The following is a 23,769-nucleotide window of genomic DNA, read 5'->3' as shown; positions in this document are numbered from 1 at the left end:
ACCCATGGCTGTAGTTTCAGGCGAGAACTGCAGGAAGAATTCTGAACTCAGGTGGAGAGAAGACAAAATGTGTTGAACATGAAAACTCACGAGCACCAGAGGAAAGCAATGCCTGCCTTCTCCAGGTGCCACCATACCCCATGCAAGAGCTGATGTGCTTACTTAAGGGTTCTAAACTCCAACTTTACAAAAGCAACCTCAATCACCTTCAAGGGAGTCTGATGACATCTGAGATAATAGAATTGGGCTGTGTGGGTTACTGGACTCAATTTCAAGATTGTCTCAGAAATGTTTTTGATTGACACGTTTCTGAATCAAGTTCCTGTGGGTATATGTAAGAACTTATCACGGCTGCAATATTTTGAGACTCGATGGTCAGATGGCAACTCTCCCCTGCTCTTTGATGATTGAGATGGGGAAATGCCTGCAACAAAATGCATGGGAATCCTCAACGTCCTCTCAAAACCCGGAATGGCTCCAAGGCTCCTTTCACCCATTGCTCCTACTTCTATCCTCCATGGTCCTGCAGAGCGAGGCTGGCCCTCTTTCCGGTGACTGCCATTAAGGTGGCTACAGATGGTTGGCAGCGTCTCTGAATTCTCTCTTCTTCCGTGTTTCCTCAAAGGAGAGGATTTTGAGTCCTTCAACTGTCTTTGTTGCATTTTTTTCCCGAATGTGCCAGTCTATCAGAAAATATTTGGGCTTAGAATTTAACGCTATATTCCTCAATAAATAATCATGAAAAGCATCAGAAAGCCAGTCTGAAGACTGCAGAGAAGAGCAGGCCCACTGTGTGCAGACGTCTCTCCTGCTGTAGCATGTGGTAGGCTCACATCTATAGAGCTCTAGAAACAGCATAGTACCAGAGACTGACGCTCATGTGTTCTCTGCTAACTAGAAACTGAATTCATAACTTAAAAATTGCGAGCAACCAAAATGACCTTTAATAGTTGAATGAATAAGCAAACTGCAGTACTTCCAGACAACAGAATATTATCCACTGGTTTAAAAAAAAGAGCTCTCAAACCACAAAGACATGGAGGAACCTTAAATGCATATGGCTAAGTAAAAGAAATCAGTCTGAAAAGACTCCGTACTATATGATTCTTAATGTATAGCATACTGGAAAAAAAAAACTATAAAAATGGTAAAAAGATCAGTGGTTTCCAGGTGTTGAGAGCTACAGGGAGGAGCATACATAGGTTAAGCACAGGGGATTTTTAGGTCAGTGAAAATATTCTGTATGATGCTATGATAATGGATGAGTGATACTGGCATATGTGAAAACTCATTAAACTCTACAACACAAATTATACAACTATATAACAAAAGGGTAAACCCTAATTTACATTACAGATGTTAGCTAATAGTAATGTACTAACGTTGGTTTGTTGGTTGTAACAAAGGTACCACACCAATGCAAGGTGTTAATTTTTAAAAATAGCCAAAAACCAAAAAAACCAACCCCCAAACAAAATCGAAAGTACTCTTCCCAAACTCTTCTACTGCGTTTTCCTGTGGGTTTTGAACCCAAAAGGAGGCTTTGAGGCAGCCCCTGTCCCACCACATTGCTCGCTGCCCCGACAGGACAGTTTCTGACCCTGATTCTGTTGCCCGACACATGGCTGTTCTTTTGTACATACATGAGTACTTGCTAGCCAAATATTTGGTGAGCATGCTCTTTATTCATCCATATGCCATGAATATAAGTGAATGGAGCAATTTATTCAACAACTATTGTTAAGTAACTGGTAGGAAGCAGGCATTGCTAGGTGTCATTGAACAAAATGGCCAATAACCTCTGTCGTGGAGTTTAGACAGTCAGCGTGGCATCGTAATGAGGTAAGCAGTGACAGTACTGTTTGATTCACTGCATCATGTGACAGCAGGTGGAGAATGCAGATCTGAGTGGGATCCTACTTCGCCAGTTACTAGTGAAGTCTTCTTGAGAGCTGACTTTACTTTCTGAGCTTTAGCGCTCTCTTCTGCAAGTCCGGGGTCATTACTTCTGTGGAGAACTTTTCAAGCTTGGAAAAGACAATGTATACAAACTCCAGCAGATCGGGTTTTTTGAGGCAGGAATTCTCAACTGTTTCTGTCTCTGTCCCTGTGTTTCCATTTTACACCTTCCACCCACCCACCCACCCACACACACACACACACACACACATATGCGCGCACACACACACACATATTTCCTTCTATAGTTTCCTATTTCCTATTTAAATGAATGTTACTGGTAAAAGAGGAAATTTGCTCTTACATGCCATGCAGTGTTCCTAGGGTAACTCTTTAGTCTCCTAGTTGGTGACTGACACGTTTTAAAATCTGTTCCAGAATTTTTAACACTCACTATAACAACATTGTAGATTGGAGAATGCAGCATATTTGGATTTGCCAATTCCTATCTTCTACCACCCTGACGCAAATCCTGCATGCGCAACCAGAGAAACTACTGTAATGTGACAGGGGCCCTTGATTTCTGTGAGGCTGCAGCGGGCAGCTGAGGGGAGAAACTGAGCCTGGACAGACAGGGGCCTCCAGAGTTGGAAATGGGCGATGTAACTTTAGCGGATAGACAAGAAATTGTGAAACGTGAAATGCTGATGGGATTATCCTAAAATAATTGATCATTTTGCTCCGCTGGGTGATGAGGAGTGAAGTGAGGAGCTGGGGTAATAGATCCCAATGGTGCAAAGTGCAGGGTGACTTGGAATAAAAGAGTGGGGAAGGTGAAGAGAAAGAGTGCATGGTTTAGTGGGATTTAAGTTTATTATTTCAGAGGTGGGATAATCATGGTGCTGGCTTAGCTTAGGGTGTGGCCAAGAGCACAGACTACTCAAATAGCATGGAAGTGAATATTGTCAGAGTATAAGAGAAGAATGTTTTTAGAAAAATAATAACAAGGAATAAGTATCTGTACCTGATATCAAAACATACTGTAGCATCATGTTGAAAACAAAGAAATATGAATGAAAAATATAAAAACATATGAATGCAAATGCGTAGAGAGCCCAGAAATTGACCTAGATTAGTGTAGGACTACTATAACCTTGTAAAACAGCAAAACATCATAAATGATATTGGGTTAATGATACAGTGTTGTGGAAAAGAAATAAATATACAACTATATTCAAAATTTCCAAATATATCAAAGAACAAGCTATTAAGGAAATTATAGATGGGCCAGCAAAAAGGCAGAACTTCAAAGTGTTGGTAACATTCTAAGAATTAAGGCAATATAAGATAGAAGAGAAAAATAACAGATGCAATTACATAAAAATATACAATTTTTCTAAGTGAAAGAAAGGATAATATAAAAATTACAGAAGAAGACTGGGTAAGACATACAAGTAGAATGCAGACATGTAATGAGGCAAGTGGTATAAACAAATATAGCCCTCATGGAAAGTTAAAAGGCTATAAAAATATTTATACGACTCAGACCAGTATTCTAACTCCTAAGGATTTATTCTAAGAAAACAGTGGAAAGGAAAAAAAGTGAAGTCCATTGAAGTATTGATTGTAACATGATCTGTAACTGGAAAATAATTTAAAAAAAGTATCTAACAATAAGGAAATGGTTAAGGAAATTAGGACATAGTAGCTAAATGGCATATTTAGCTATTAAAATAGTAATTTAAAAATATGAAATTATATTATGTAATAATAAAATATTTGAGAGAAAAATTTAAGGCTATGGCTATAATTATTTATATGGTTACAGACATGAAAATAATAGACTAAAATGTAAAGTAATTACTTTGTGAGTTAGGTTTATGGATGACTTTTTTCCTACAATTTTATTTAAGAGTTTAAAATATTGTTTTATAAGAAAAGTATGGGAGCATGAAGCAGACAGCACGGACAGGAAAGAAAGCGGAGCCGGCTCCAGGTCTCACTGAAACCAGGACAGCAAGGCACCCAGATGAGGCACAGGCTGAAAAACGTCTAGACTGAGTCCGAGGCTCAAAGGCCATTTCCTAAACACTGAATTCTCTAACACTAGAGTTAATTTGTGTTACTCACAGGAGGCAGGTTTGCTCTAGGGTGCAGAGAATGGGGACTGGAGGAAGGAATGCTGGAGAAGTGTTGTTCTTGGTTTTGAATCTGACAGACTGCCCATGTCCTAACCACACACACACACACACACACACACACACACACACACACACACACGATAACTACTGGGGGCCATGGATGTGTTAATGTGAAAATTATTACACAATGAATATGTGTATCAAATTATCACATCTTATGCCTTGATTGTAACTGCCTTTTAAGTAGTTTGGTGGCTCAACTGGGTTTCTTTGCTATCTGAGCCATTAATTTCACAGAAGTCTGACAGGGGTGCAGAGTGCATGAGGGCCCTCTTCTGCTGTGGGTCCGTGCTGGGACAGTGTAGGCCACAGTTGCCAAGAGGGTGAACTTCTAGACAGCAAGGCCATGCTGAATGGCTAAGGGCAGTTTGGTTGGAAGGTCCTCTCTGCTGGGCTTTTCCCAAGGAAGGGGAGTGAAAGCAGAATCTTCAGCAACCGCATTGCAGGATAAAAGCTGCCAAGGGGAAGAGCATTTCGACAGGGAGAGGGATTGTGCGCCACAGAAATCGCGCTCTGGAGTAAGGCAATGAAAGGTAGATAAAATCTACTTTTGCCAAATGTTTGGTTTTAGTTCTCTTCTGGGGTAATACTTAAAATATTCACGTGGTTAGGACCTAACCATTCTGAATTAAACCATTCTGAATTCTGTAGCTGCTGGAAAGGGGAAAGACAGTGACAGGGTGACAGGGCACTAGGAAGGGGGTGGGCTTGGAGCAGTGGCCATTTACCAAGCAGTTGGAAACATCTCAATATTTTAACAAGAAGCAAGTCCATCTCAGTGCTTATTAGCCTTGGTCCTTTCTGTTCTCTTCTTCTTCTTGGTGGCTATAGCCTCTATTTGTTCTTTCTTTGCCTTTACCAGCTAAGCGCAATTCCCTCTCCCTCTGCTCATGAGTCACATCATGCACTTCCTGTCCTGAATGGATGTGTGTGTGGTAGGGACTGGGATCCCACATGTGGACTTACTGGTTAGGTGAGATGAGGGTAAGTGAGCAGTGATGCAATAGCCAAAGTAAGACCCACCATCACCAAGGAGGCCACGGTCTGTTCCTGTTGTGGGCAGGAAGCCAGAGGGCGCCATGGTGGCCAGCAGTGTCGACAGGGATGTTCCCAATGGGAAGTGTGCTCTGTGACAGGCACGGGTGCAGGCACCCTTACAAACCACGTCCCCCCAGATCACAGCAAAACCTCATTCTGTTTCATACCTGGCCAGGCATGGTCGGCAATGATCAGGATGTGAGTGCTGGAGTCAGATGCTTTGGGCTGCAGTATTGGCTCCCCAAGTAACTGCCTGAGTGCCCTTTGATTACCTCGTCACTCTGAACCAACAGCTCTAAAATGAGAACAGCAATTGTACCTACTGCCCTAGGCTGCTGTGGAGGTTAAATGAGTTAGTAAGGACTCAGTAAAGATCTCATTGTTATTATTGCATTCCTCCTATTTTATGCTGCAATTGCTGAGACTAGCTTGACTCCTTCACCCCAATCCTGTCTCAATTATACTCACATCTAGATCTTTAAAGTAGTCTACTTTGTGCTAAGATAATTTCTCAGCCTTTTTGATCAGTGCATACTTCTGATGAACATAAAAATAGTATGCCTAGTTCTCCAAGGAGATTTTGACCTACTTATCTGTGGGACTTGCCCCTACCACCCCTTTCCTCAACTCCCATCATCCCTTGGTGGATAATCAGGGGTGAGCGTAGTTTCTTTTTAATGACAAAATAATCACTTATTCAATTTGACTATGTCTACAAATTCCCAAGTACATGAATAATTTGTCCAATATTGGCTCCTAGTCTTCCAAAGAGAAAATGTTAGAGAACACCTCCACAAATGCACAGAGATTTGAAGAGCTGGACCTCCGTAAATGACCTGCATGATGAAGGCTGTGATAGACTCCAACTTCAGAGGACTGTGTTAGGGGAGGAGGAAGGTGGAGTTCAGGTTTAATAAACCCAGGAGGAGAGACGATGGGGTGTTGCACCAAAAACATGCAAAGCCCAACCTCAGATCTAGATTTATTCCAGGAATAACCCCCAGAGTCTGGATCCAGAAGAGAAAGAAGAGCAGAAGCAGCAGGTGGAGAATAAGCAGAAAGTGGAGGCTGGAACAGTGCTATTGCCTGGGGCTGGCTTTCACAGGGAAGCCTTGAAGGGGCCCGTGTCAGCATAGCAGACCTTGAAGGACCAGGGACCACAGGGGATAGTGGTCTGACAAGAGTTAACTCCTGGACATTCTCAAACCCAGCTGTGGATTGTGTGCCCATGATGGCACTTTAAAAGACCACAACAAAATCACTATTTGACAAATACCACAGGAGCAGCTGTTGCAGGCAAAAGTCATCAACAGGTGTTAAAACCAGCTGGGCAGGAGGGAAGTATAACGAGAAACAGGACATTTGCTTAGTTTTAGGGTAGCTCTCTACAAGATATTTAATAATTGCAACGGGAAAAACAGTAAATGTTATGGTGGAGAAACCTGCCATATACTACCTTAACCAAGGCATCAAAGTGTAAGATCATACACATTCTGATATGATGCATTTAGAAGGCACAATAGTCATGTTGCAGGAGACTGAGACATGACAACTAAATGCCACTTGTGGTCCTGGTCTGGATCCTGAAAAAGGACATTAGTGGGGCACTGCAATTTGAATAAGGTATATGGATATATTTCTAGTATTCTATCAATTCGAGTTCCTGGCTTTGATGATTATACTACAGTTATTTAGGATAGTGACATTTTGGGAAGGTACGAAAAGGGTATATGGGAATTTTTTGTAGTATTTTTGTAACTTTTTGTGTCCAAAATTATTTATTTATTTATTTATTTATTTATTTATTTATTTATTTATGAGACGGAGTCTCACTCTTTCGCCAGGCTGGAGTGCAGTGGTGTGATCTCGGCTCACTGCAAGCTCTGCCTCCCGGGTTCACGCCATTCTCCTGCCTCAGCCTCCCGAGTAGCTGGGACTACAGGTGCCCGCCACCATGCCCGGCTAATTTTTTTTTGTATTTTTAGTAGAGACAGGGTTTCACCGTGTTAGCCAGGATGGTCTCAATCTCCTGACGTTGTGATCCGCCTGCCTCGGCCTCCCAAAGTGCTGGGATTATAGGTGTGAGCCACCGCGCCCGGCCCCAAAATTATTTAAAAATAAAATGTTAAAAATAAAGAATAATTTTTAAAAAGACAAAAACAGCAGCACTGGAAATAATAGTAAGAGATTGCCAGGCTCACCATAGTTACCTAATGGAGGCAGTGGTGGAAATTCCCATTCACGACGGTGCCATGGAAGGAGGGAGGCCAGGACCCAGTCAGTAGCACGCAGAAGGCTTGTGCTCCAAAATCAAAGATCCTGACTGACCTGGAGAGAAACAAGAAATGCATTAGCCTTAGGGAAAGGGCTGCTACCTGTCCAGCCCAGCTCCATGCTAGAATGCTGACGTTTACGCAGCCCCAGGGTAGAAGCCACATGCAGAGAACTAGGCTTCAGAAACCTGGGAGGCAAGTCGCCCTTTCAGAGGACGCTGTGTGGCTGTCACAAAAGGCCCAGGCTGCCTGTATGCAGGCTGCCTTCCCATGCGAGGAAAAGACTTCTACCTTCTTTAAGCTATTGCTAGTTGAAATCTTTCTATTAGTTGCAGCTACTCCTCTGTTGCCATTTTGTCCTTGCTCAAAGATACTGCAGAAAACTGCACTCCCTCCACCGCCCAGGAGCCCTATTCTGAGTGGTGACATGCATACCCAATTCCCTGACCTCACATGCACCACTCATGTCATCTCCATTCCACACGACAACCCCCAAAGGCCATGAGGCCGGGCGCATGGGAAGCGAGGTGCACCTGGCCTTCCTGGAGGTGCAGTGGTCACACGCAAAGTCCTGTGGCAGACAAGGAGAGGCTGTGTACGGCCTTGGAGGCTGTGCAGTGCTTCCACCCCATCTGTGGACACCTCCTCCTCCCAATCTTGCACCTGTATCCTGTGCTCTTGGCACACTGTGCGCTTGTACTTCCCTGCATTCTGCTGGTTCTCTGATGCCTCTGAGCCTTTGACATACAATACAGCTTCTTCTGCTAGGAACATCCTCTATTCCACCTTTTCACCTGTGCCACCTATTTTATTCTTCAGGTTTCTGCTTAAATATCATCTCTTCCGAAAAGCCTTCCCTGACCTCGGAAGATGGGTTAGATGCCACTCTGGTGCATGAATATTTTCACTTTGTCTTTCTCCATCACAGCATCCACCACATCACATCACGATCACTTGCTGATTTGTCCATGTGGACTATGGAGCAAGGACAGTATATCTCTGGAACCTAATACAATACCTGGAATATAGTATGACTTCAATAACCAATTGATGAATGGGTCAATGGCAAACTTTATGAAGTCACACGATCATGACTTATCCCAGTGATGTGATATTGGACGGCCTGTAACACCTCTAATTTCTCCAAGTTACAACTATTGCTAGCTTTTGTGAAGACCACCCAGACCCCCACTAAGCCCAGCTGCAGCACTGTTTCATAGCAACAGATTCACTGGACCATATCCTAAAGTAGGGGTGAGATTGGAAATGGGAAGGCTTTCCCATGAGCCATTGATTTCGTTAATCGCATCCTCACTACTTGCATCATCCACTAGAACAAGAAAGTCAAGTTATCTGTGCTGCTGTCTCCAATTCAAGCTGGGAAGAAAAAGAAGTGTTTCACATTATAAAGAGAAACAAAGGAAAAATAACGAAGCTTTAAAAGAAGTTGACGATTTCAACACCTCCAATCCATTCTCATTCACTCAGTACTTTACTTAGTAAAGTAAGACAAAAAATGTCCCATTAAAGAAGCACACAAAACATTTGCATTTGAATGAGTAAAATTCCAAAACCCCAGTAATGTAAAGCAGCAGCTGTGGTGTGGGAGAAAAGAAGTTTTGGACTAGGAGATCTAGGCCTGGCTCTGCTTCCAGTAGCTCGGTGACTTTTCCAACTCAGCCGGTCTGGACTTGGGTTTCCTCTTTAGTACACGAAATGTTGAACTAAATAAACGACCTCTAATAGTCCCAGCCAAGTTTATCTCTTATCATTGTATGCAATAGACACAAATGGCAGTTTCCGATCATCTCCCCCAACCAGTCCACACCCAGGAGAGCCTGGAGGTTAGGGAGTGACACCCACAGGGAAGGATTATGCAGCTATACTTTCCCCAGTGCCTCCCTTAGATCATTAGTAGTGGTGGAAATGCTTTCAAACCTAGAAGTCCCTGGGTATAGGTGAGAGGTGAGTCTTAGAGTAATCTTATTTTTTAACTTTTCAATTTTTTTTTTTCCCTGAGACGGAGTCTCGCTTTGTCACCCAGGCTGGAGTGCAGTGGTGTAATCTCAGCTCACTGCAACTTTCGCCTCCCGGGTTCAAGCGATTCTCCTGCCTCAGCTTCCTGAGCAGCTGGGACTACAGGCACGCACCACAACGCCCAGCTAATTTTTTGTATTTTTAGTAGAGATGGGGTTTCACCATGTTGGTCAGGCTGGTCTCGAACTCCTGACCTTGTGATTCGCCTGCCTCAGCCTCCCAAAGTGCTGGAATTATAGGTGTGAGCCACCGGGCCTGGTCCTAATCTTATTTAAAGACCATAAAAATCTATAAAACTTTCTCTTTTTTTTTTTTTGCTTTGTGTAGCAAAATCTTCTTTTTCAGGAGCTGAGTAGCCAGAGAACATTTGGTGTGTGGTGCTGCTGTGTCTAGGTAGGGGTTTTCTGTCTGTAATTTCTTTCCGCTCCAGACAATCTGGGCTCCTTGAGGAATGGCTGTCAGCACTGTTCCTTGGCAGACAGGGTGGATTCCTCATGGTGTTTCTATTATTGTTTACTTAAACTGTTATTTTAAACTATTACTGATATTTTACTTTTCAATTATGAAAGTCTTGTGCTTCTAAGTTTTAATAATTATGATTTGATGAGAATCTACCATGTGCAAGTTTTGGGGACATATGCTTCATATGCAATATAATTGAAATGTCAAAACGTACCTTTGACTGAAGTGTTCCTCTTCATTTTACAAAGAAACCAAAACTAAAATATCTTGCCCCAGTCAAACAAATGGAGGAGCTGAAATCCAGACCCAGGTCACTGCAATCTTGGTTTCTCACCCACTCCCACTCCTTCTGAAGGTCAGGATTCATATCTTTCACTTCCATGGTTTTTATTCCCAAATTCTTTTACATTTTTTATATAGAAGAAATATTTACTAGCATAAATTGTATTTCTTCCTGATAAACTCTGTAATTTAAGTATAGTGAATGTAGAGCCATATTAATATTGAAGAGGTCCCACCTCATCTCGTCAAAGAGGCTTGAGGAGACTTGGTGACTGGGGCCCACTCCTCCCAGCTGGAAGCTGAGTGCCTTCTGAGCTTAGGGAGACCAGGCATGAGCCTTACAGTGGTTCCGGTTGGAATAAGATATATAGGAAGGAAAAGAGAAAAGATCCTAAGGAATTGCAGGCTGCTGGGTTGATGGCTGGATTCAGAGAACGGTGGTGAGTGAAAGGGTGGGATGCAGAAAGGTTCCCACACTTAGCATTGGAAAGTGAATCACATCCATCCCAATGTGGACATCAAGGAAGCACCTGGAGTTGGTGGTGGGGACGGAGGAGCTGTGGGTGACTTGAGTGTGAGGAACCTGGGGGGCTGTTGAGTGGAGATGAGTCCAGTTTTAGATATGGCTACAAACGTTATTGAGAAGTTTGACTGAAAGCCTATATTTAAGTGAAATTTGAATCTATGTGATCAGATGAGGTTAAAAAAAAAAGTGTCAAGTATAAGAGGAGAATGGATTAACTGGGGACTATCATTGATGTTCAGGAGGTGATCAAAGAAAGAAACATCACTTAAAAGCCCCAACAGGGAGCAGGAAAAGAGCAGCATCAAAATGGGGAAACATGGCGCTAAGGAGAATTCTAAGAAAAAAGTCGTCAGGAGTGTAAAATGTCAGAGAGGATAAGACTGTGCTAAACTAATCATTAGCTTGAGAAAATTGCTTTAAAGCTACTGCAACAGACTACTTGACTTGTAGAAACACACAGTGACCTAACAGGTATAATTTCTCCATTATACATAATTTTTTCAGTTCCTAAGAGACCTGAAACACAGATTATTACATTGGTGGAGAAAAGTAATTCCACTAATGGGCCATAAGATAGAGACTGCTAAAGATTTGTTTTGCTTACTTAATAGTTTTTATTGACATTTTGAAAACAAATTTTGTCCATTTTACAAGTCAATAATATCTATTCCAAGGTTGGTATTTGTGAAATGGGGGCAACCAGAACACTGACTTCATCTCCAGGGAAGTGTCTTCTAATAAGAAACCCTCCAGAGGTGCATGTGATCAACTGCTTGATGAGTATTTCATGTGGAGTATTAGTCATTCTCCTCAGCATTTAGCTCATCGTACACTTTTCCTTCATTTAACAAGTTTTTTCACTTTTCTAATTTAGAAGCATTTCAAAAATTGATTGTGATGCAGTAAGCATTAACAATGTTGACCTTATCACCATGGAAATGACTTCATTATCACTCTTGTTGCCAAAACCCATCCAGGGCAGTCTGTGATGCTGGGTTGAGACAAACAAAACAGTCAGAATGAGAAAGATTTTTCTTGGTATGAAGGGCAATTGGCCTATGTCTTCCAAAGAATCCCAGTCTCTTTGTCTGACAAAAATAAACATGCAACTTTGCTTCTCATACCGAAGAGTAATTTAAGAGACAGCACATGTTAACTTGACAGTGGTAATTCCATAAATGAAGCTGTGGGCAGCACAGGACTAACATGCGTGTCCTTTTTTTTTTTTGAGATGGAGTCTTGCTCTGTCGCCCAGGCTGGAGTGCAGTGGTGTGGTCTCAGCTCACTGCAAGCTCCGCCTCCTGGGTTCACACCATTCTCCTGCCTCAGCCTCCCGAGTAACTGGGACTACAGGCACACCCAGCTTTTTTTTTTTTTTTTGTATTTTTAGTAGAGACAGGGTTTCATTGTGTTAGCCAGGCTGGTCTTGATCTCCTGACCTCGTGATCCACCTGCCTCGGCTTCCCAAAGTGCTGGGATTACAGGCATGAGTCACCGTGCCCAGCCATGGCATGTATTTAAAACCAGGAAAGGAACCTCTAAGAGTTGGAGCCACATCAGTGGCTGCCCTCCTGCTGTGCCTTCTATGTGCAGTTACAATGCTGCAGTAAATTAGACACCCCCTCCCCATCGGCTCCAGGTCACTACCAAGATACCATTTCTAGTAAAGTTGGTCTTTCTCTCTGAATTTCAGTTACTTTTGAATCATGATTTTATTATTACTCATTCTGCTATTCTCCCATTCATTCAATAAATATTTTTTGATTGCCTTTCTATGTGCCTGGTACTATTGTAGTGGTAAACAAGATAAATGCTGTTTCTTAATGGGGCTTATATTTTACTGAGGAGAGGCAGAAGAGCATGGCCCCAGGGACTCACTTCCTCCCTGCCTTTATATAATAGCTCAGCAGAGTACCTGGTAGGCGCTGTACCCGAGCCTAATAGGAGAACGGGTCAGTGTCTGGTTGCCAGGTTCTGGAGGACATTCCCTTCCAACAAGGCCACTTTCTCAACTAGAGAACGTGTGTGGTCCCACAGATATCCCCTGCCCCCTTCTCTTAAATACACACCATAAATATACAGAGCGTCATGGGGACATTGTCCTTCCTTGCTGGTGCCTTGGCCCTGATGCACCAGACTGTCTATATCCTGTCTAAGTGCTAAGGAGTAACACGACTTAAGGAGACCGTGCAACCCACTACTTCTTGGCCTGTTTTCCTCCAGTAAACTCTGTTTTACACTGGAACTCTGTGGTGCTGGAACAAATAAATGAAGACAATTTTCAACAGCGCTAAGTGTGATGAAGGAAACGAAACATTGCTGTGGCTTAGACAGGGGCTGAGGCTAAGTGAGGACTACTTCAGTTGGGACAGCCGGGAAGACCTCTTTGAGGAGACGGTGATAGAACCAAAGCAGGAATGATAAAAGGCAGCAGCTGGGTGAAGAAAGAAGATTAGAGTGCAGGACAAGCAAGTGGGGAGGCCTGGATGATAGTAGGAGCTTGACACACGTGTGGTCGGAAAGAGCCAGAGCACAGCGAGTCGGGGGAAGAGAGGGAGCCGGGGGTCTTTGGAGGGTAGATTTGACTCCAACTACAGCAAGCAGCTACGCAAGAAGTGAAAGTGAAGAGTTAACAGGATGTGATGACTGTATTTAAAAGTTTAAGTCTTGGATGTTGGGGAAAATGGCACACAGGGCCATGAATGCAGGCAGAGAACCTAGCCAGGAAGCTGTCACCACGGCCCAGCAAGAGCGAAGGGCAGAGGAGCAAAGACCATTGACTGCAGTGAGAGGTAGAGGAGAGGACGGGTTCCAGATGCAGAGAGAGTGAGTGCTTTTAGTCCCTGTGTGCATGATCACAGAAAATCATGTAAAAATTGCCACTGACAAAAAAAAGAAATAAAAAGAAAAAAATATAGGAGGCAATATGAAATGAAGATGGGCAAAGACTAGAGAATCTCATGTAAAATGGGAAGTCCACAAGGCCAAGCTTTGACAAAGCAAGTGGTTCTGAAACATTCTTAGAACATTGGTAACTCTCCAGCTTGCTGGCTGTGGTCCCCCAGGGGCTCTAGCAAGCTGGTGCTCACTGCAAAAGCATGGCTGAATAGTCTTCAAACCTGGATTTCAAAAAGGTAGACAGACAAGATAACCAAAGCTTGTGAGAAGCAAACTCACTGCATTTATGGGTAAGATCAGGAACTGAGGCCCAGCTGACTTGGAGGGTTGCCACTAGAACTGATCTCAGAAACGGAGTTTATCGGGGGACCTGCCCTGATAATCATGTAGGTTCTTTTCTATTTTTCCTAAGCGTTGGCCGGCTTGAGAAATAAAGGGACAGAGTACAAAAGAGAGAAATTTGAAAGCTGGGCATCCGGGGGAGACATCACACGTTGGGAGGATCCGTGATGCCCCATAAGCCACAAAAACCAGCAAGTTTTTATTAGGGATTTTCAAAGGGGGAGGGAGTGTGTGAATAGGTGTGGGTGACAGACATCAAGTACTTAACAGGGTAATAGAATATCACAAAGCAAGTGGAGGCAGGGCGAGATCACAGGACCACAGCACCCAGGCGAAATTAAAATTGCTAATGAAGTTTCGGGCACCATTGTCATTGATAACATCTTATCAGGAGACAGGGTTTTGAGATCAACCGGTCTGACCAAAATTTATTAGGTGGGAATTTCCTCTTCCTAATAAGCCTGGGAGCACTATGGGAGACTGCAGTATATTTCATCTCTGCAGCCTCGACCATAAGAGACAGGTGCACCTGGGGGGGCTGTTTATAAGCCTATACCTCCAGGCGCGCATTCTCTTTCTCAGGGACGTTCCATGCTGAGAAAAAGAATTCAGCGACATTTATCCCATTTGCTTTTGGAAGAAGAGAAATATGGTTCTGTTCTGCCCAGCTCACCGGCGGTCAGAGTTTAAGGTTATCTCTCTTATTCCCTGAACAATTGCTGTTATCCTGTTCTTTTTTCAAGGTACTCAGATTTCATATTGCTCAAACACACATGCTGTACAATTTGTGCAGTTAACGCAATTATCACATGGTCCTGAAGTGAAATACATCCTCCTCGGCTGACAGGATTAAGAGATTAAAGTAAAGACAGGCATAGGCAAGCACAAGGGTATTGACTGGGGAAGTGATAAGCGTCCATGAAATCTTCACAATCCATGTTATTCTGCCATGGCTTCAGCCGGTCCCTCCGTTTGGGGTCCCTGACTTCCTGCAACAGGAGTTAGTCACAAGATTCCAGGGAAACCACAAACGAGAGGTGGGAAGCAAATTAATGACAGAGTGAAGCCCTCTGTGTCAGGCGCTTTGCACACATTATCCCTGGTAGTCCTCAAAAGCAGCCCTAGGAGAGAGGTCTGGTTTCGTCTTTTCTCTGGAAAACAAACTGAAGCTCAGGGAGCTTTGGTAACAAGCTCAAGACATTAGGAGTAGTGGTTGGGAGCAGAACCAGGCTGTAAGCCCAGGGTTGCCCTCTTCCAGCTTCCGCTTATCTCCCCACAGTGCAGGGAACCTGGGTGGGGCAGCAGGGCCATCAGGGCTGCAGGGTTGGGCCTTAGCGAGGGAAGCTTGTCAGGTCCATGCATGGCCCAGCTAGGAAGTTAGCCTTTACTCATGGTCTGAGGTTCCCTGTCTCCCGGCTCTTCTGTTTGTCAGTCCCCCATCCCTGCCCCACACCGCCCCCCAGCCAGTGACTGTGGTTGTCCTAAACTTTGTCCTCTGGTTCTTCAAGGCAGTGGGATGTTCTCCACGTGAGCTTTCACCATCCACGTGGCACAGACCAGGGGCTGCCCCAAGAGTACAAGTCGTGGAAATGGGAGGTTCACCAGCGCCTCCTCCTCCTGCAGGACCCCGCCCTTGGCCGGCCCCTGCCTGCCCTCTCTCCAGTCTGCACTTAGCTGCTCTGTACATGGAGGCTAGAGTCCACAGTTATCTGTAGAGTTCTAGAGTTCGTCTGATGGACACAACTTTGTAATTACCAAGAAATAATTTTTTTTTTTTTTTTTTTTTTTTTTTTTTTAAAGACAGTCTTGCTCTGTCGCCCAGGCTGGAGTGCAGTGGCACGATCTCGGCTCACTGCAGGCTCCACCTCCCGGGTTCCAGCGATTCTCTTGCCTCAGCTTCCTGGGTAGCTGGGATTACAGGCACACGCCACCACACCCGGCTAATTTTTGTATTTTTAGTAGAGAAGGGGTTTCACCACGTTGGCAAGGCTGGTCTTAAACTCCTCACCTCAAGTGATCTGCTCGCCTGGGCCTCCCAAAGTGCTGGGATTACAGGCGTAAGCCACTGTGCCTGGCCCAAGAAATACTGTCTTACACAAAACATTCTGAATCAAACGGATGGTTTCCAGGATGGATTCATTTTCTTTTCCCCTCTGCTAATAACCTGGTCCTAGGCTCCCTTAGGAGACGCAGTTGCTGCAGGGTTTCCCGCCTCCGAGCAGGTGAGGCCATTCACGCTTCTGCACTGCCCTCCAGTGGCTGACTGCCTGAAATGCGAATCAGATTCTCTGGGAAGCAAAGCGCTCTTCCCAGAGGTAAGGCGACTTCTCAGGGGCTTCCATTATGGAGTAACAAACTGCAGTAGACATGAGTCTCCCTAATAACGAAATAGATTACTGGATTGCAAACTATTTACATTTTTCACTTTTATTTGCAACAACAACAGAAAAACAAAAGCTCTTGAGATGTTTAAAGGATCTGTGACGTAGTTATTGAGTGTAGACAGTAATTAAGTATATTAGAGAAGACTCCCATAAGCACCTGGAGAAGAAAGTACTGAGGACAATCGTGTCAATGACGTGAAGAACTGCCAGGTGAAATGAGACTTTATTGAGAAAGACGCCATACACTTTTGCTTTCTCTGAGTAACACCGCCATCTTGTGTCTTTTCTCCATACTTCCGATAAAACTAGGCAAACCTTTTGCTACTTTGAGCACTTCTAAATGTTTTCTAATAGAAAACATTTTTGGAGCTTTGGGATTCCAAAGCATTTGGGAACTTTGGGATTCCAAAGCATTTGGGAGCTTTGGAATGTTCTTTCAAAGCTCAAACAGGAGAAAATAAATACACATAAACTCTTCTTAAAAAACTGCATGGAGGTGTAGTTTATATTCAATAAACTGCACCTTTATATCAGTTCAAGGGGTTTTGGCGAATGTATACACCCAGTCAACCTCAACACAGCATGTAGATTTCCATCGCCTCCCAAAGTACCCTTGTACCTATTTACAGGCAAGCTCACCCCAGCTCTTGTCCAGGCAACCACTGATCTGCTTTATGTCAGCAAAGATCCGTTTTGACTTTTAAGAATTTCATCTAAAAGGAATTATATAGCATGTACTCTTTTGTGTCTATGTAAATACTTGCTTTTTCCATTTAACATAACACTTTTGAGATCTATTCATTTTGTTAAATCTAACAGTATCTTATTCATTTTTCCTTCTCAGTACTATTCTCTTGTATGACTATACCCCAATTTATTGACCCAGTCTCCTGTTGATGGGCACCTGGGTTGCTACCAGTTTTTGACTATTAAGATTGCTATGAGCAAATGTGTGTAACAAATGTGTACAAATGTTCTCATTTCTCTTGGTAAATACCTAGAAGCAAATTACTGGTACAGTAAGTAGATGTTTAACTATAAAAAAACAGCCAAAGTATTTCCTAGAATAGTTATACCATTTTCTTTTTTCTTTTTTTTTTTTGAGACGGAGTCTTGCTCTGTTGCCCAGGCTGGAGTGCAGTGGCACGATCTCTCCTCACTGCAACCTCCACCTCCCAGGTTCAAGCAATTCTCCTGCCTCAGCCTTCCGAGTAGCTGGGATTGCAGGTGACTGCCACCACAGCTAGCTAATTTTTATATTTTTGGTAGAGACAGGGTTTCATCATGTTGGCCAGGCTCGTCTTGAACTCCTGACCTCAAGTGATCCACCTGCCTCGGCCTCCCAAAGTGCTGGGATTACAGGTGTGAGCCACCGCGCCTGGCCAGTTACACCATTTTCTATTCCCACGGCAATCAGTGAGAGCTCTGGCTGAGCCATGTCCTTGTCAATATCTGGTATGATCATCCTTTTGAACATTGATTCTAATGGGTGTGTGGAGGTGACTCATGATGATTTTAATTTGCATTTTCCTGCTAACTAATAATGCTGAGCATCTTTGCATGTGGCTATTGGCTATTTGTATATATTCTCTGGTTAAAGTCTGTTTAATTCATTTGCTTCTCTCACTTTATAAAATTGGGTTATTTATCTTCTAATTATTGAATCATAAGATTTCTTTATATATGATGCTCTATAAAAGTATCTTGTCACATATATATACTTATTCTTTTTCCTAGTTTGTGACTTGCCTTTTTATATTATTAATAGTACCCTTTGGGGAGCAAACATTTTAAATTTTGATAGTCTAATTTATCATTTTTTAAAGTTACAGATTTGTGGGCCGGGCACAGTGGCTCACGCCTATAATCCCAGCACTTTGGGAGGCTGAAGCGGGCGGATCATGAGGTCAGGAGATTGAGACCATCCTGGCTAGCACAGTTAAACCCTGTCTCTACTAAAAAAAATACAAAAAAATTAGCTGTGCGTGGTAGCGGGCGCCTGTAGTCCCAGCTCCTTGTGACGCTGAGGCAGGAGAACGGCGTGAACCCGAGAGGTGGAGCTTGCAGTGAGCCGAGATCACGCCACTGCACTTCAGCCTGGGTGACTGAGTGAGACTCCGTCTCAAAAAAAAAAAAAAAAATTATAGATTTATTACCTCAAAAATGTTTGCCTACATTGAGATCACAAAAATTTTCTCCTACATTTTTCCTAGAAGTTTTATAGTTTTACTTTTTGCATTTTCATCCATGATCTTTTTCATGTTAACTTTTGTGTACCATATGTTGGAAATACTAAAGTTTTTTTTTCCCATACAGATATATAATTGTACCAGCATCAGCTCTGTTCCTGTTCTTAGCTCCTGTTCTTAGAGAAAATAAGTTCAGTCTTTTGCCATTAGGTATGATGTTAGCTGCACATTTTTAAAAGTGCCCTCTATAAGCTTGAGAGTTTCTTTTTATTCCTGCTTTGATGAAAGTTTTTGTAATAAATGTGGCTAAATTTTGTCAAGTGCACTTTTTCTTCTAGTCCTAAGGGAAAAAAAAACATTTTCCCCTCCTATTAATATGAGGAGTTGCCTTGGTTTTTCAAATATTAAGACAACCTGGCACTTCTAAGAAATGTTCCACCTGATTTTAATATATTGTCCTTTTTATACATAGATGGATTCTATTCGTTAATATCTTGTTAAAGATTTTTGCATCTAGATTCATGAAGAATATTGGTGTAAAGTTTTCTGTATTTGTCTGGTTTTGGTATCAGCATGATGCTGGCTTCAAAAATTGAGTTGGAAAGGGTTCTTTTTATATTCTGAGAGAGGTTATGTTTTATTACAATTATTATTGCTTTTTTAAATGTTTGATAAAATTCACCAGTGAAGACATTTGGGCCTGGGAGTTTTGCTGTAAGAAGGAAATTATGAATTCAATTTCTTTAATACATATAGAGCTATTCAGATTTTCTAGCAACAATTTTTGCTGTACAATTTTTTCATTGCTTCTAAGTTATCAAATTTAATGGCATAAATTTGTTTGTACTGTTATTACCCATTTAATGTTTGTAGGACTGGTAGCACTGTCTTTTCTTTCATCCCTAATATTGGAAATTTCTATTTTTTTCTTTTTTTCTGATCAGTTTAGCAATAGATTTATCGAGATTGATTTTTTGAAGAATCCTTTTAGTTGTATTGATTTATCTCTGTTGTCTGTTTCTAGGGGTAGCGAATTTTTCTGTAAATAATTAATACATATTTTAGGTTTGCTGGCCATATGATTTGTAAGGCAGCACTAGACAACAATAAGTAAATGAATGAGTGGAACTATTTTCAAATACAAATATTCACAAAAACAGGTGTGAAGGCATATTTTTGCCTGAAAAGTTGTGATTTGCTGACCCTTGTTTTATTAAAAGTCTATCTTTACTTTTTGCTTCTTTCTACTTACTTTGGTGTTAATATTCTCATTTTTTCTAGCTTTCTGATGAAGAAAGTATAATTCCTTGGTTTTGAAGAACATTCCCAATGGATATTGAATTTGAGGTTCATACTCCCTCCTCTCACTCCCCACCCCAACTAGTGGTTTAAAGAGGTGATTCTGCCCTTAATTGCTTCCTATGATATATCTGCTCTTGGTTTTATCTTTAGTCCTCTGCATATATGTGTACTTTTTAAAATTTGGCTTTTTAAGATTATCTTTTTCTACTATGTCTTTTATGTAGGTTTTTTGAGCTTATTGGATATGTCAGTTTATAATTAGCCAAATTTGGAAAATTTTGTATTCATTGATGTCACATTGGCACCTTGAAATCAGCCAGAGTGGGAATATTTACATCATGAAAATTGGCCAATGCTATAGATTGAGGCTTTTTTCTCCATAAAGGTATTTGTTAAAATTTGCCAATATATTTCTGCCCACAGTTCACTAATGTTGGGCTCATTTTCAATCTCCTTTTCTCTCTGTGCTTCTACTATCATAGTTTCTATTGCTGTGTTCAAATTTACTGATCTTTTCTTCTGAAGTTCTCATTGGATGTTACACCTATAGTGGAAATTTTTCATTCTAGATATGTTTTTCAGCTCTAAAAGTTCTGTTTGGTTCTTGTTAAAACATTTTCTATTGATTTTTTCATTATGTTTAATTTTCTTTAAATCCTTGGGCTTATTTTTACAAATGATTTTTAAAGTCACTCACTTAAGTCCTTCCTCTCTGCTATCTCTGCATCTGCCTCTGTTGACTGATTTTTCTCCTGGTTACAAGTCTACATTTTTCTGCTTTCTTGCATGTTTTGTAATTTTGAGTGGATGTCAAACAATTTTTAATTTCAAGTGTGTAGCTTTAATTTTTTCCTTCCTTTTTTGTATAAGTCTTTACTATGGCAAATTTAGCCCTGTTACTAAGATGCCACCCTCCTGAGGTTTCCACTGAATGTCCCATACAGTCAAGGAGGACTCTCGACCCGGCTGGTTAGAACTCCTAGTCTCCCAGCCCTTGTGTCGTCTGCGAATTGTTCATCTTACAGCTCCTGGTCATTGTTAGCCCAGCCTCACGGTGTTGCATCTTACATAGGCACTATTAGTTTTCCTCAATAGACGCAATGGGAGCTCTTTGCAGATTTCTAGAGCTCTTTTTCCATTTAGCACCCTCCTCTATGCTAGTATGCCCTAGAAATTCCACCCATCTATCTTCCTGGTCACTAATAATTACCATTCTCTGCATATAATCTTCTCCCCTTACCTTGTGGCTTTGGTTTGAAAACTGCCTTTCAAGCAGAATTCTGAGGGGGTAGACTCACTCTATTTTTTTTACCCTCCCCTTATGAATCATAGTCTTGTATTTCCTGTTTCCCAGTGTCTGAAAGAGTTGTTTCACATATTTTGTCTAGTTTTCTCATTTTTGGTATTGGGAGTGCAGGTCTTGCTCCAGTTTCTCCACCATGGCTAGAACCTGAAGTCCTTGTACACTCCAGACCCAACCAATTATCTTCTCTTCCTTCATCGAGGATCTCCCAACCCCTTGGACAGAGCTGTTTTCTGTTTGTTTTTGTTTTTTAACAGAGAGACAGGGCCTTGCTCTGTCACCCAGGCTAGAATCATAGTTCACTATAGCCTTCAACTCCTGGGCCCGAGAGATCCTCCCACTCCAACCTCCTCAGTAGCTAGGACACAGGAGCATGTCACCATGCCCTGCTAGGTTTTATTTTTATTTTATTTGTAGAGACAGGGTCTCACTATGTTGCCCAGGCTGGTCTCAAACTCCTGGCCTCAATTGATCCTCCTGCCTCGGCCTCCCACAGCACTGAGATAACAGGGATAACTGAGCCACTGTGCCTGGCCTCAACAGAGCTGTTGACATCACTATCGGTCTTAGGTGGGAAGCTTTATGAACAATAAAAAGGGAGGAAATATGAAAATCCACTTAATTAATCCCAGTTATAACTGAGGAAACTGGGCATTGTAGCTGGGTGGTCTTTTGTACAGTGAATAAATTATGTCCTTCGTTGATACTCAATTCCTAGACTGAACTGAACTAACCTGAGGACTAGGTATTAATTTCCCATTTCTAAAAACAGATAGAAAGAACCATCCAGGGGCCAGTAAGGGATGGCAGAAAAGCATACAGATAAAATGGGGGAAAAAACATCTGTCCTGGGAGTTAGGAAACTTGGTTCAAAAGCATCTATATGTATTTTCCTCACTTGCTTCCATTTCTGTCTGTAACAGTAGGCAATTGAACTCTTTACAATAAACCTGCTGGCTCCTTCATTTTTCTACTGTTTTGGTTTCTCTCCCGGCTAGCATTACCCTGTTTTAGTGGGGTCATCTCGGTAGGCTGGAACAGCTATCCCCTTAAAGGTTAGATCACTCCCACTGCACCAACGAGCACAGGGTAGGTCTGAGAGCAATTCAGGGGAAGTGAATGGCATAGAAAAACAGGACACATCTAATAGCTTCTTGAAATAGTACAGACATCTCTGTGTTTTCCAGTTAAAAAGGACTCCTGAGTTAAAAGGATCACAAGATGGCAGGGCATGATATTTTAATTCCCCATCTTCTTATTTTTTTTGTTTGTTTTTGTTTGAGACGGAGTCTCGCTCTGTCGCCCAGGCTGGAGTGCAGTGGCGCCATCTCAGCTCACTGCAAACTCTGCCTCCCGGGTTCACACCATTCTCCTGCCTCAGCCTCCCGAGTAGCTGGGACTACAGGCACCTGCCACCACGCCCAGCTAATTTTTTGTATTTTTTAGTAGAGACGGGGTTTCACCATGTTAGCCAGCCCCATCTTCTTATTAAAACAGCAATGGCTGTGAAGTAAAACAGGCACCCAGAATTCACCTCCTCCAACATCTGATGTAATCAACAATAATTATTGACAGCAGCAAAAAGAGCAAGAGCAAGAACCCAATACAGAAACGTGTACAACTTCATGCTGCCATAATGAAATAAGAAAACAGAAAAAGAACATTCTGCCATGACTTGGCATAGCTCCCTATCATGGACCCTAAGCCCCCAAAACAGAGTGAATAAAATGTTGAGAATTTCCACAAATCGTTCCTGCTTTGGAGAAATGTTGTCTGAGGGGGTTGAGCTGGAAGCTCAGGCAAAGTCAAAACACAATCCAAGAGCAGAGACCTCTCCAGCAAGATGCAGAGCACGGGCCAGAGAGACGCTAGCTGGGGCCCTGGAGGAAGAGCCTGAGACCTGGGGTTGTCCCCACTGTCACTGTGCCCTGGATAGGGCCCTGGGTCACACTTCTGAGGAGAAAACAGAATCCATATCCTTTGCAAAGGAGCAGCTGGAACGAGGCCTAGCCATCTGTCTACATTAAAGCGAACACAAGCAAAGCACAGCTTACAGGCGAGAGTTCTACAGAGCACATGGGACTCCGGAAATGTACCAAGGGCACTGAGAGAAGCCTGGCCACACAGCAGAGAGCAAGGCGGAAGGCAGAGCCGCTTGCTCTGAATGTGCAAGAAAAGCCATGACAAGATTATATTCTCTTCAGTTTTGAGTTTTAAATTTTATAACATACATTTTTTTAAAGGATCTACTAAATTTAAATTATACAAATATGCCACTGAAAGATAAATACATCGAGAGGTGGCGGTCGCATGCAGAAGCCAGATGAGGAGGCTGGTGAGGAGGCAGTTCGGAGACAGGAGGCCTCCATGGCCACTCTCTGCAACCAGAAAGGTCTCAGGGCACGAGTCCTGCAAAACGCTTCTCAATCAGTGAACTAACCTAAAAATTGAATGAAACAGGATGGAAGACGGTCCCACTAAAGAAAAAATTAAGAACCAAAATGACATCACAAAATAAATTTAAAATAGCAAGAAACACAGTAGTTAAAAATGGAGTTAATAAAGTGCAAAAAAAAATAAAAAAACTTGAGCTGACCAAGGTGAGTACAGAGGTGTAATTAAGGTAAGACAAT

General features: G+C 42.4%; 1 long non-coding RNA gene across 3 annotated transcripts in view; it reads right to left on the bottom strand.

Moving 5' to 3' along the window:
• Positions 1 to 23,769, bottom strand: part of LOC109027827 (uncharacterized) — a 45,599-nt gene that overhangs the window by 14,313 nt on the left and 7,517 nt on the right. For 2 of the 3 annotated variants that reach the window (XR_002006911.3, XR_010134676.1), the window contains exon 2: positions 7,349 to 7,466. This is a non-coding gene — a long non-coding RNA (uncharacterized lncRNA). Of the gene's footprint in view, positions 1 to 7,339; positions 7,467 to 23,769 lie in introns of all 3 variants that reach the window. The other variant, XR_008667254.1, reaches the window with a different exon arrangement.

Source organism: Gorilla gorilla, chromosome 6 (assembly GCF_029281585.2).
Source record: "Gorilla gorilla gorilla isolate KB3781 chromosome 6, NHGRI_mGorGor1-v2.1_pri, whole genome shotgun sequence".
NCBI classification, from domain to species: domain Eukaryota; kingdom Metazoa; phylum Chordata; class Mammalia; order Primates; family Hominidae; genus Gorilla; species Gorilla gorilla.
This window is presented reverse-complemented; position numbering and strand designations above follow the sequence as displayed.